This window comes from Panthera tigris, chromosome B1 (assembly GCF_018350195.1).
Source record: "Panthera tigris isolate Pti1 chromosome B1, P.tigris_Pti1_mat1.1, whole genome shotgun sequence".
NCBI classification, from domain to species: domain Eukaryota; kingdom Metazoa; phylum Chordata; class Mammalia; order Carnivora; family Felidae; genus Panthera; species Panthera tigris.
In genome coordinates, this window is record NC_056663.1 from 63,576,016 (window position 1) to 63,590,055 (window position 14,040).

Below are 14,040 nucleotides of genomic sequence, written 5' to 3' on the forward strand. Positions count from 1 at the left end.
TGTCAGCACACTTCACAAGTCCCCTGGGTCATTAGTTCCAGGATTATTGTGTTTGTTGGTCTCTATCTCTTTTCCTAATATTGTGGGCAATGTCTGAAATGTGGGGCTGGTATGATCCACTCAGTCCTCCTGCTAGCACTACTAACACAAGATTATTGGAAATGGAGTTTAGTTCGTAGGAAAGGAAATACACACTCCAACAGCAGAAAGTAAATGGAAACTGAAATCCTTCATGTCACTTTATGCCTGTGGTTTAGATATATTTCTATGTATATCTAACTCTCAGCGTCTAAAGAGATGGCACAAATTTTGGTATTATGATGTCACTGATCTTAGAAAATTATACTCAGTTTAGCCCTAGCTATAGTAACTAACCTTCCCAGGTGTTTGCAGATATTGCACTTGATTCTGTGTCTTTTGGGAAATTAGGATTTTTTTTTTTTTTGCCGTTTCATGGCTGTCATTAATGGAAAAGGTTTTTATCTTATTTTTTCCAGCTTTATTGAAATATAGTTAACATACAATCTTGTGTGAATTTAAGGTGTTCAACATGATGATTTGATACATGCATTTATTGCAAAGTGTTTACCATAAGGTTAGTTCACACATCTATCTTCTCACATAATTATCATTTGAGCGTATGTGTGCTTAACATTTAAGATCTAATCTCTTAGCAACTTTCAGGTATATAATACGGTATTGTTAACTCTAGTCACCATAGTGCACACCAGATCCCCAGAACATATTCGCTTTACAACTAGAAGTTTATACCTTGTGGACAATGTCTCCATCCCTTCCCACCCAGCCCCTGGAAACCACCATTCTATTCTGTTTCTATGAGTTCAATGTTTTTTGGATTTTACACATATATGAGATTATACAGCATTTGTCTTTTTCTGTCTGATTTATTTTACTTAGCATAATGCCCACGAGGTCCATCCATATTGTTACAAATGGCAAGATTTCCTTCTTTTTAGGGTGTGTGTGTGTATGTATGTGTGTGTGTGTGTGTATATATATATATATATATATATACACACCTATATATACCAATATATACCTATATATATATATACCTATATACCTGTATACATATATATATACCTATATACACACATATATATATACCTATATATATATACCTATATACACACATATATATACCTATATACCTATATACCTATATATATGTGTGTATATATATGTAGATATATATATCACATTTTCTTTATTCATTAATCCATTGATGAGCATTGATGAACACTTAGGTTCCATTTCTTGACTATTGTGACTAATGTTGCAATGAACATGAGGGTGCAGATATCCTTGCAAGATAATGATTTAATTTCCTTTCGATATATACCCAGAAGTGGGATTGCTGGATCATATAGTAGGTCTATTTTTAATTTTTTAAGGAAACTTCATGGCTGTTTTCCATAATGGCTATACGAGTTTACATTCCCACCAACAGTGCACAAGAGTTCTCTTTTCACTACACTCTCACCAACACTTGTTATTTCTTATACTTTGGATGATAACCATTCTAACAGGTGTGAGGTAATATCTCATTGTGGTTTTGATTTGCATTTTCCTAATTATTAGTGGTGTTGATCATCTTTTCATGTACCTGTTGGCCATCTGTATGTCTTCTATTCAGGTCCTTTGCACATTATTTAATTGGATTATTTATTGTTGTTTTGTTGTTGTTGCTGCTGTTGTTGTTGAGATGTGTGAGTTCCCTATATATTTTGGATATTAACACCTTATCAGAGAGATGGCTTGCAAATATTTTCTCCTATTCCATAGGTTGCCTTTTCATTTTGTTGATTGTTTCTTTTGCTTATAGAAGCTTTTAATTAGATGTAACCCCACATATTTCTTTTTTATTTTGTTGTTTGTGCTTTTGGTGTCATAACCAAAAAACTGTTTTCAAGACCAATGTCAAGAAGATTTTCCTTGTGTTTTCTTCTAGGAGTTTTATGGTTTCAGATCTTATATTCAAATCTTCAGTCCATTTCAAGCTAAATTTTTAAGTGATGTAAGATAGGGGTCCAATTTCATTCTTTTGGATATGAATATCCAAACACACCAAAACTAATTATTGAAGAGACTCTCTTTTACTCAACAAATCTTCTTGGCTCTCTTGTCAAATATTTGTTGACCATATACAGTGGGTTTATTACTGGGCTCTCAATTCTGTTCCATTGACCTATGTGTCTGTTTTTATGCCAGTACCATATTGTCTTGATCACTGTATCTTTGTAATAATAGCTTAAAATTAGGAAGTCTGATGCCTCTAGCTTCCTTGTTTTTTTCCTTCAGGATTGATTTGGTTTCAAGGTCTTTTATGGTTTCATATAAATTTTAGAATTTTTTTCTATGTTTATAAAAACTGCCATAAGAATCTTGGTAGAGATTGCATTAAATCTACAAATGTCTTTGAACAGTATGGACATTTTAACAATATTAACTCATTTGATACTTCAGTATAGGATATCTATTTATTTGTGTCTTCTTTAATTTCTTTTATCAAAGTCTTATAGTTTTCAGTATACAGATATTTCACTTCCTTGGTTAAATTTATTCTTAACTATTTTATTGTTTTTATTGTATATTTTATTTATTATCTCTTTTTCAGATATTTCACTGTGTATGGAAATGCAACTAATTTCTGTATGTTGGTTTGTATCCTGAAAATTTACTAAATTTATTAGTTCTAACAATTTTTTTGGTGGAGTCTTTAGAATTTTCTATATATAAGATCATGTCATCTGTAAACAGAAATGGTTTTTCTTTTTCCATTTTGATTTGTATTCCTTTAACCGGTTTTTTTTTTTTTCTTGACTAATTGCTCTGGCCAGAGCTTCCAGTATTATACTGAATAAAAGTAGTGAAAGTGTGCACCCTTGCGTTGTTCCTGAAATGAAAGAAAAAGCTTTCAACCTTTTACCACTGAGTATGATGTTAACTGTGAAATTTTCATATATAGCTTTTATTATGTTGAGGTATGTTCCTTCTACAACCAATTTGTTGAGAGTTTTTATCATGAAAGAATGTTGAATTTTGTCAAATATTTTTTTGAATCTATTCAGATGATCATATGATTTATATCTTTCATTTATTAATGGGGTATAGTCATATTACATATAATATTTCATATTATATATAATATTTCATATTGCATAAATATTTCATATTGTATATAATATTTCTTGTGTATAATATTTCATATTATATAATATTTAATAACACGTATAATATTGCATATTATGTTTAATATTTCATATTGTTATCTCTTTCTGTGAGAGCTACAGAGAAATCAGGAGGAAAGCAAAGGGCCACTGGCCCTGGGGACTGGTGTGAGGACATGTGTAGGATGTGGTGTCCCATAAGATCTAAGTAACAGTGACAGTGTACGTCTAGAGTCTGTAGCTCAGGGGAGTTAGAAGGACCTGATAGAGAAAATTCAGAAGACATCCAACTAAATACGGTTTTTAAACCATGGGATTAAATGAGAACAGAACACAGGGTAGGTAAAGAGCGGATGAGAAAATCTGTGAGAATCTAGCTTTGGGCAAACTAGTCTGTCTGTGAAAACATGCATCTACATTGTCTCCTCTTATTTTGTGGTCGCTGTTGTTTGCATATCTAAGGAGGTATACAACTGAAATATAACTGAATAACTTATGTCTTATGTCTCCATATATATAATATTTCGTAGTATGTATAATATTTCATAGTATGCATATTTCATATTATAAATAATATTTCTTATTATATATAATACTTATTATTATAAATAATATTTCTTATTGCATATAATACTTATTATTATATATAATATTTCTTATTATATATAATATTTCTTATTACATATCATATTTCATATCCTGGCATTGGTTCAGGCCCTCTAGCACTGGGAACACATGCAGGTCATAGGATAGAGAGAAGGGCTTGGAAGGCTTTCCATGAAGACTTGGGCTTTAATCTCATTGTTCTTTCTTTCTGTGAGAGCTACAGAGAAATCAGGAGGAAAGCCTGGGAATTGGCATGAGGACATGTCTAGGATGAGGTTTCCAGTAAGATCTAAGTAAGAGTGACAGTGTCTGTCTAGAGTCTGTAGCTCAGGGGAGTTAGAAGCATCTGGTAGAGAAAATTCAAAGACATCCAACTAAATACAGTTTTTAAACCTTGGGATTAGATGAGAACAGAAGACAGGGTAGGTAAAGAGAGGATGAGAAAATGCGTGAGAATCTAGCTTTGGGCAAAACACCCTGTCTGAGAAAACATGCATCTACATTGTCTCCTCTTATTTTGTGGTCACTGTTGTTCGTATATCTAAGGAGGTATACAAATGAAACATAACTGAATAACTTATGTCTTTCGTCTTCATATTTCATATGATATAACATATTTCATTATGTATCATATTTCATGTGGTATATCATATTTCATATGGCATATCATATTTCATATGGTATTTTATATTTCATATGGCATTTCATATTTCATATGAGATTTCATCTGATATACCCTATTTCATCTGATGTATACTTTTTTCATATGATATATCCTATTTCGTAGGATATATCCTTTCTCATATATCATATTTCATATGCTATATCCTATTTCATATATTTCATATGATATATCCTCTTTCATATGATATATCATATTTCATACTACATTTCATATGATATATCATATTTCTTATGATATATTTCTTATGATATATCATATTTCTTATTATATGCAATATTTCATATTATATAATATTTCATATTATATGTAATGGTTCATATTATATATAATAGTTCATATTATACATAAAAGTTCATATTTTATATAATAGTTCATATTATACATAATAGCTCATATTGTACATAATAGTTCATATTATACATAATAGTTCATATTATATATAATAGTTGATATTATATATAATATATCACACTGATTGATTTACAGATGTTGTACATCTTTGAATCCCAGAGGTAAATCCCATTTGATCATGGTGTATGATCCTATTAAAGTACTGTTGAGTTCATTTGGTAGAATTTGGTTGGGAATTTTTGCATCTGTATTCAGTAGTGATATAACCTCTGGTTTTCTTTTCTTGTAGTTTCCTGATATGGCTTTGGTGTCTATGTTATGCTGCCTTAAGGGAAGGGTGACACAGGTAAAGTGAAACTGTTCCTCTTATTCTCTTCAATGCATCTAATCCTGAATTTGTTTTTTCTCCAAGAGTGTGCTGAAACTCCTTTGCGGGACTCCTGAACTTCTACAAAGACTTGTTTGTTTGTTTGTTTGTTTAATGGTGTTTGTGTAAGTAAGTATTCTCTGAGGGGAAAATGATAGAAAACTCTTATTCTCCAAGGTTGATGATCTCACTTTCCATTATTGGAGGAGATTTAAGCAAAGGCCTGATAAACTTTGAAAAGCAACTGATTAACCACAGGGGAAGAAGTATGTTACCAGAGGTTGAGCGATTAATGGAACTTTTGACTTGGAGTCCAAGATGAACATTAGCCTCAGTACTGATGTTTACTTCAGAGGCATATGAAGATAGCATCTTTGCTTATTTAAAATAAAGTGGATTATGTTTATATTTTCATCAAGCATAAATTTACCACCATTTCAAAATGAGTAAAAGAGCTTTATGACTGATTGGCTTTGGTTCTCTTGGAGTCTTTTGCGTATTGGTAATGGTTACATTTCTATACACTGATAGTGATAGAACTCATAATACTATTACTAATAAACATAGGTGAACTTATTGAATGTTGACTACGTGCCATGTAGTCTTGGAAGAACTTTTTGAGATTTTTCTCAGCCCAGACTCCTGAGCGAAAACCAAACCTGTATAACTAACTGCCTACTGGACATCTTCCCTTGAGTATTTTGAAGGCATCTTATCATCTTCAACCTCAAACTTTCCATTATTCTGTGTTTTCTAGATTAGTAAACTGCATCTTTGTCCACTCAACCCCTTAGTCTTAGTGCTGAACATCATATTTGGCCTGTTGTTCATCCTTTTCATTCTGATTGATGAAGAATCAAGTCCTCTACAGAAGTCAATTTTAGCATTGCAAAGGGCCAACCATTCTTTATCTACATGGCTGTCATGTAGCTTATACCTTACCTGTTCCACTGCAAGACACTCTTAATGGATCTCCTTACATCCACCCTTGTTGCCTTTGAACTGTGCTTCACTCTGCAGTCAAAAGCATAGTTTAAAGTGCCAATATGCTCATGTCACTTCCTTATGAAACACTGTTCTGTAGAAAAAAACATTTACCTTTCCATTCTGCTTCATCTGCTGTCTCCACTCTCCATTCTTCATCATTTCTCAATATTCAGGTCTTAGTTTAGAAAACACTTCTTCAGAAGGATTTCCTTGATTCCTTACAATCATTTTGGTACATCTATTATAAATTGACAATCCATTTTACTTTTGTTTTAACACCTCACAATTGTATGTATACTATCTTCTCCATAAGACATAGAACACATAAAGGCAGGAAATACAGTCATGCTCACCATAATATTTAGATTGTCTAGCATAATGCAAGCACTCTGTAAATATTTTTAGAATTAATGAATAAATCCTACTTGGGTTCTCCAGTTCCAAGCCTCGGCTCTTTACACTACCCCAGTCTACTTTTAGATACATTTCTATTTAATTTTCATATCATGAAATTTAAATATTTGCCACAGGGCTCCAATAGGAATACTCAATATATTCAATACAGACATTTACACTTTGGTTTCTATTTTAGGCACTAGCTCAGGTTTTCATAGTAATAAATTTCTCAGGCTTTTTTTTCTTTTTCTTTCTTTCTTTCTTTCTTTCTTTCTTTCTTTCTTTCTTTTGAAATCTTTAGTAAAAAGATCAGAAAGGAATGGATGCTTTTGAGAGAAAGTGATTAAAGCACATTTCAAATAGTGCTGGATTATCCTAAGGCAAATTAAAAATGTGCTTCAGGCAAGAGATTTTGAATATTGACATTTCTTGAGAAGAAAAAAAGTAATCCTGATGAAAAAAGTCAGAAATTTGTTAAAGTTCCTAAAACTATTCTTTATCATTGATTTTACTTTTAATTATACAAGAGGGCCCATAATATCAGGATCACTGACAGCCTTAACAGGATTCAATTTTGAATATTAGTATTGAAGAAAAATGTTTGATTTTCGACATTCTCTAAACCAAGGATCTTTCCCTTTTTGTAATAATAAATGAGGAGTAGTATCCTATCTCAGATACTATGGTAGGTATTTTACATGTGTTCTCACTAATTCATGTGATCACGAAAGTTAGGCATTATCCTCCTAGTTTTATAGATGGGAGAAGTGAGAGTGAGAACAGTCAGGCCACAGTAAGCTCCTCAGCCTGTGCTCTTTCTGGCAGGTCACACTGGTTCACTGTGTGTGACAGGGGATAGGACTTCTTCCTAATCATATGCATCCTAGTAAGACAATTCCAATGCTGACTATGCAGTAGGATTGCATATAATGCTCCAATCTGCTTAAATTGGCTACTGTGCAAAACTGATGTGAAGCCCTCACAGCTCAATAGAAAATCTATATGTTCCTACAGGATGCCCACAGGGAAGCAGCAGATCTCTAATTTAGAACAATCAGCACAACAGGGAGTGTGGCAGGGCTGTTTTGAAGAAATATACAAGAGTTTCAGTCATCGTAGTTGACAGAAGAACTGAGATTTATAGTGGAAACTAAGCATTTTCTTTAGAATCAGTCATTGCATGGGTCTGGAGTCAGCAGCTAAATTTCTTTCATTCAGGGGCTGGTTATGTCACTAACTGGCTGAATGATGTTATTTAGACAGAGACTAGTGTTCAGCATTCATAAAGCTATGGATAACATTTGAATAATTGAAGTAGTTTCCATGGTAAAACCAGTGTGATCCAATGAAGTGACTGAATAAATCAAATTTACCTGAGAAAGTTTGGAAGTGCCTAAAATGAATTGAGGAAATGCTACAATTGTAATTTGTGGCAGGTTTTTTTTTGAAAGTGTGGTCTACCTTAACCTTTTAGAATTCTTTGGCTTCCTTCCCTGAGGCAGACCCTTGACATGATGTGGGTCAGGTCCAGCTCTTCTCCTTTAGTGGCGCTGGTATATTCTGGATGCCCAGAAGAATGATGGTCTTGAGCTAGAGCTGGTTACAGTGTCAAGGAGAACCCAATATGTATATATTTGTAGGGATTTCTGAATAAATGTATGAGAAAGGTGGTATGAAAAGTTAATAAATCATGTGGTCATTTAGTCAATGTGAAATGAATATCTAAAACCAATGAACCACCTTTACCACAAAGGTAGAGTAATGACATTTTCCCTTAGTTTTAATTTACTAGAAAATTTCCTTTCTCCTTTTTTTAAAATTTTTTCCTTATAATTCACCAGTCTAAGGGAGCATTTTCCTTTCTTTATTTTTTAAAATTTTTTAATGTTTTATTTATTTTTGAGAAAGAGAGAGAAACAGAGCATAAGTGGGGGAGGGACAGAGAGAGAGGGAGACACAGAATCTGAAGCAGGCTCCACGCTCTGAGCTGTCAGCACAGAGCCCAAAGCAGGGCTCAAAGTCATGAACTCTTGAGATCATGACCTGAGCGTAAGTGGGATGCTTAACTGACTGAGCCACTCAGGCACCCCTAGCACTTTCCTTTCTAAGCCAACCCCTGTTGCCTATTAGCCCCTCCCCAACCGTCTTAGTGCATTTTCATTCCCTGAGACATTGCTTGTCTGACTTTCTACTTGATGCTTCTTGCCTGTTCATGTGAATTTCAGTGAGTAATAGTGACTGTGCCTATTATAACAATTCAACATAGCTAGTTCTGTAGTTGCAAATGCACCAACTTTCTCGATAGCGTGAAACATGATGTTTAGAATCGAGTTCTAATAAGGCCAAGTGTTTTTATCCTAATTATAGGTTAATTAGTATCACTCAGAGAAATCATCCATTTTAAGGGTACTATTAGGGATAATAATCTCTGACCCCAGAGATTGGGCATACAAGGTAAAGCATATAAGGTCATTGCTTATAAGGTAAAGCAAAGGTTGCCCATGTCCCCTGATATCCAGTGTCCATTCTCTCCACAGAAAGAGTGAATAAACACTAAGGAAAAAGGCTAGTCAGCATTTCCCAGCTTCCACTGCAGCAAGCTATACTGTAGGGGTGGTAATGATAAGCTTGAAGAACCTGGGTACCTAAGCCTCAGAGCAGGAGAGCTCAACCCTGAACTGCCTATGTCCAACCTTCTCCTTGAGAAAGAGATTAACTCCTGTCTTGTTGAAGCCAATGTTATTCTGGGTCTCTGTTACTCAAGAGTAGCAGTAAAGGATTGGTTCAAATCCTAAGTGATTTTATTATAAGGAAAGAAAGCATGTGTTCCAAATTCAGTATATGTGCTGCTGAAGCCAGAACTATAAGGAAAAGAGTGTGAATGTCTCATTAAACTACAGTTGGTTTAATTTAGAACTAATGTCTTCAGAATATTAGTCAAAATAATGAAAATACTTGGGCACAATACTTAATAAGTGAGCATTCAAGATTATAATTTTCATTAACAAATTAAATTTAACAAAAAATTTTTCAGTGTTGTCTATTAGAATAAGTGAGAATATATATACTCCACTTGATTAAGTACCAAGTGCATAATGATTGCTCAATAATAATTATATTTTCCTCCTTCTAATTAAAGTCAGTTGGTTTCCTTTAAAAAGTTCTTGCTGGGGCGCCTGGGTGGCGCAGTCGGTTAAGCGTCCGACTTCAGCCAGGTCACGATCTCGCGGTCTGTGAGTTCGAGCCCCGCGTCAGGCTCTGGGCTGATGGCTCGGAGCCTGGAGCCTGTTTCAGATTCTGTGTCTCCCTCTCTCTCTGCCCCTCCCCCGTTCATGCTCTGTCTCTCTCTGTCCCAAAAATAAATAAAAAACGTTGAAAAAAAATTTTTTTTTAAAATAAAAAGTTCTTGCTATTTATTTTTATTGTAAATAAAGTATTTTATGTTTTATTATAAATCTAAAATAAATTGCAAAATAGTATAATAGTGACTTGCCCTGACCTAAAAGCTGCCTCACTGTAAAAGCATTCAGATAATCTGGTTACACTCCTTTAGAATACTTTTTTCTAAACATACAGGTTGTTTTATTTAAAAGTAGCATTTTTTTCCCCCACTGTAGTACATAGGCAACAAAATTGGCTCTCCATGAACCATACCTCTTGCAAGCAATGCCCTCATGTAGTGATCGTCCCCAACAACACTGATACCCAGCTTAGCCAGGTGATTTGCTTTGGTCAATGGGACATCAGCGAACATATGGCAAGCAGAAGCTTGATATATATTTACAAATTGGAACTTACCCTTTTAGAATGTTGCTGCCACCATGTGAAGATGCTAGGACTAGCTTCCTTAAGGATGAAAAATCACGTGGAGAGAAGCGTCCAGTTGTCCCAGGTCTCCAGCTGAGCCTACCCCTCAATAACCCTCCAGTTGAAGAAAGCTGTCTATGTGAATCTGGGTAAGATACCAGAAGAACCAGAGTCATGAGAAATAATAAATCATTATTGTTATGCACAAGTAAAATCTGGGGTGATTTGTTACTCAGCTGTAGGTAACAGATACATTCACATATACAAGCTTCTTTTAAGTGTAAGAAGTATATATGTATTTCATAAGAAGAGATAGATTATATGTTGATATCACCTTAGCAAAAAAACTTACCTCATCTTTTATGTGTTCGACAGAAATTATAGGAAACTATTAACTACTTGGGCATTGTGTAAGCTCTGACCAAAGACTGACATTTTGGTTAGCTGCATTAGGAGGCTATCCATATAACAACACTTTTTTAAAATTTTAGAATAATGTATCATAATAACCTTTAAGTATTTTGTATTTAAATTTCAGAAACTTTAGTGGAAGTTAAACTCAGGATGGGAGACAGAAAGAGAGGAAGAGGGAGAGAGAGGATGAGAATGAGATTGTCATTCTGACTATATTTTTAAGAAGCAAATGACTGAGGAACCAATCATACAACATATTACACTATTTCCTTGTTTTCTAAGATATCCCTGTGTGTGTTTATTCTGTTAGTGAAAGATAGTGATTGTAAGCTACTAGATATGGAATTAATTTGCAAACTAGGCAGAATCATATTCCCATTTGCTTTTCTATCATGATGATCTGCTTTCTAGACCAATGTTTTCTAAATGTTATGTCTTGAAGTATTTTTAGGACATATAGAAACAAAATATAAATATCATTTATATTTGAGTAGTATTTGTTCCATAATTTCAAAATCCCTATTCCAGCTATAAACTAACTGTCCTTATCATTTGCAAAATAAATGAACTCACAGGGCACCTTGGTGGTTCAATTGGCTGAGTATCCAACTCTTGATTTGGGCTCACGTGATCCCAGGGTCGTAGGATTGAGCCCTATGTCAGACTCTACACTGAGTGTGGAGCCTGCTTGAGATTCTCTCTCTGTCTCTCTCTGTCTCTGTCTCTCTCTCTCTTTCTTCCCTTCCCTCTGCCCCTCTCCCCCTCTTGCATTTTCTGTCTCGCTCTCCCTCTCTCAAATAAAAACAAACAAAAAACAACAAATGAACTCACTATTAATTAATGACTTTCTTCTTGATTCAGGCTTATGATAACTCTGACACCTTTATAGTAAAATATATATTTCATTATAGTTTTGTTACTTTGATTATTCATTTTTTTATATTTATTCCAAGGATCTTTTGTCATATGCATAATGTGGTGGTTAAATGCTGAGTCTGAAAGCCAGAATACCTGACTTCTAGACCCAGAAAGTAATGTTGCGTAATCACATGACTTTTAAGCAAGTGATTTAACTTCTCTAATTAGCACTCACTTTAAAACATGGTTTAACAACCTCTTCTCTCTTTTCTTCCAAAGATTTTTGAAAAACCAAGCAAGATCACATATGTGAAGGTATTAATTGATATTAATAATACTTTATAATTTAGAAATAAAATATTTGAAATTATAACTGAAAGATCTGTCCTTAAAATCTTTGCAATAGTTCTTAAGTATATATGCACTATAAATTTTTTGACCCAGTACATTGAAGATAATTCTATGGACAGTGGACTAAGAAATATCCATCTCTCAATGTATTTGACAGAATAGTATTGAGGAGACACAAAAAACCTTTAAATCTAGAGAAATAAAAGCATGAGGAAATGACACATTATTATAAAAGATCCTGTGTCCGGCTTGGGGACTTTCCAAAGTCACAATAGAATTATTTTGACATTTTTTTTATTTAAAGTGTAGCTTAAACATGATGTGAACCTTATTTAAAGTGATATTTGGTCTATTTTGCTGCATTTCCATTATAACTGACTTTTTTGCTAATATATCTTGGCTCTTAATAAGTAAAATGTTTATTATGTCCTCTGGACACTAAGTTTTCTTTGTACAGCAAAGACTGGAAAAAAATATCCTAGACTATACAGAACAAATATTACAGACAATGTTATTTGCATACCATCAATCTTATGTTTGACTTCAAAAACATTATTTGAATCATTTGCATGAAAACAAAATCTTTGCCTTTTAAAGAGTTTATCTCATCCTGTTGGTATTTATCTTATGCTGGATTATGACTTCAAGTGAGGGAAACACAGCAGGAACAGATGAACTCTTAAAAATAAAGACCCTGTTTTCATGCAAATACCTCTAATAATTAAAACAGAGAAACAGGAGAAGTACAATTCCTACACAAATTCTCTGACAAAATCCAATAGAGTTTTTCAAGAATGAAAAGGCTTTCATGTTTTGATTTAACATACGAAGTCAGTGGAGTTTGCATATGTTACTTTGATCTTTAAAACCCTATGTGGTCTGGGTGCCAGTGACTTTCCATGAGGCCTCTTAGGTTTCCTGCAGTCCTCTTTCTCAAGAGGCGAGGGGGAAACTAAACAATTGTTTTTTTCTCAGAGTTTAATTTGCAAACATTTGCTGTGGTATAAGATGACAATAATACTGAGTGTGGTTTATAGAGACATGTGTATGTGTATGTATCTAATTGTTACAACACTTTATTTGATTAACTATTTAAATTAAAATATATTTCTCTGACAAAATAGTGGTTTTTAGTCACTTCAAAGATGGGAGTCAATTTTTGTTATCAAATAATTTTAAGTTCCCATCCACCTGATAAATGTTTTATTTTTACTTATCCTAACTTTGGACAATGCTTATTGTGTTATATAGATGTTTGAACCTTTTTTCTTAGCTGTGCTTAACTCAGTGGTCTTTCCAAAATTGCCAAGTCGCTATATATGATATAATTACTTATTACTCATCTCTGCTCTGTGTGGTGTCTGCAGGGGCTTGTGGATCTGCTTCCATGATGGCTTGCTCACATGGTTACCAAAGTTGGGTGCTGGCTGGTGGCTGGGAGTTCAACTAGACTATTGGCCAGGAGCCTAATTTGCTTTCCATGTGGGTCTCACCATAGGCTGATTGGGCTAACTCACAGCTTGGATGCAGTGTTCTAAGAGTGACTATTTCACAAGACAGGACTAGAAGTGACTGGTCACTTAATTTCTGGGCTCAGAAATTTGGTATAGCATCATTTCTCCCATATTTTATTGGTCAAGCTTTCACAGAATCAACATGAATGAATTCACTCCTTGGTGAATCAGAAACTGCACCAGGTGAGTTGTTGCACAAAGAAAAGTTTTATTTATAGAAAATAAGGAGATCAAGCTTCCAAAGCCTTGACTCCCTGAGGAGGAAGAAAGGGGTCCTTTTGTTTAGGGTTCAAATGAATATTTAGACAAGGAAGCCTTGTCATTGTATGTAGAAGGCATAGGGTCCTGTAAGTGCCTGAAAGAAACATGCTCGGGGCACCTGGGTGGCTCAGTCGGTTAAGTGTCCAACATCGGCTCAGGTCATGATCTCGCGGTCCGTGAGTTCAAGCCCTGCGTTGGGCTCTGTGCTGACAGCTCAGAGCCTGGAGCCTGTTTCAGATTCTGTGTCTCCCT

At 34.3% G+C, this 14,040-nt stretch overlaps 1 long non-coding RNA gene across 6 annotated transcripts in view; it reads left to right on the forward strand.

The window, feature by feature from the left end:
- Nucleotides 1–14,040, forward strand: part of LOC122237641 — a 72,371-nt gene that overhangs the window by 51,609 nt on the left and 6,722 nt on the right. For 4 of the 6 annotated variants that reach the window (XR_006216230.1, XR_006216227.1, XR_006216229.1 and 1 more), the window contains 3 exons: nucleotides 5,123–5,179; nucleotides 10,390–10,539; nucleotides 11,942–11,977. This is a non-coding gene — a long non-coding RNA (uncharacterized LOC122237641). The remainder of the gene's footprint in view (nucleotides 1–5,122; nucleotides 5,180–10,389; nucleotides 10,540–11,941; nucleotides 11,978–14,040) is intronic. The other 2 variants (XR_006216231.1, XR_006216232.1) reach the window with 1 other exon arrangement.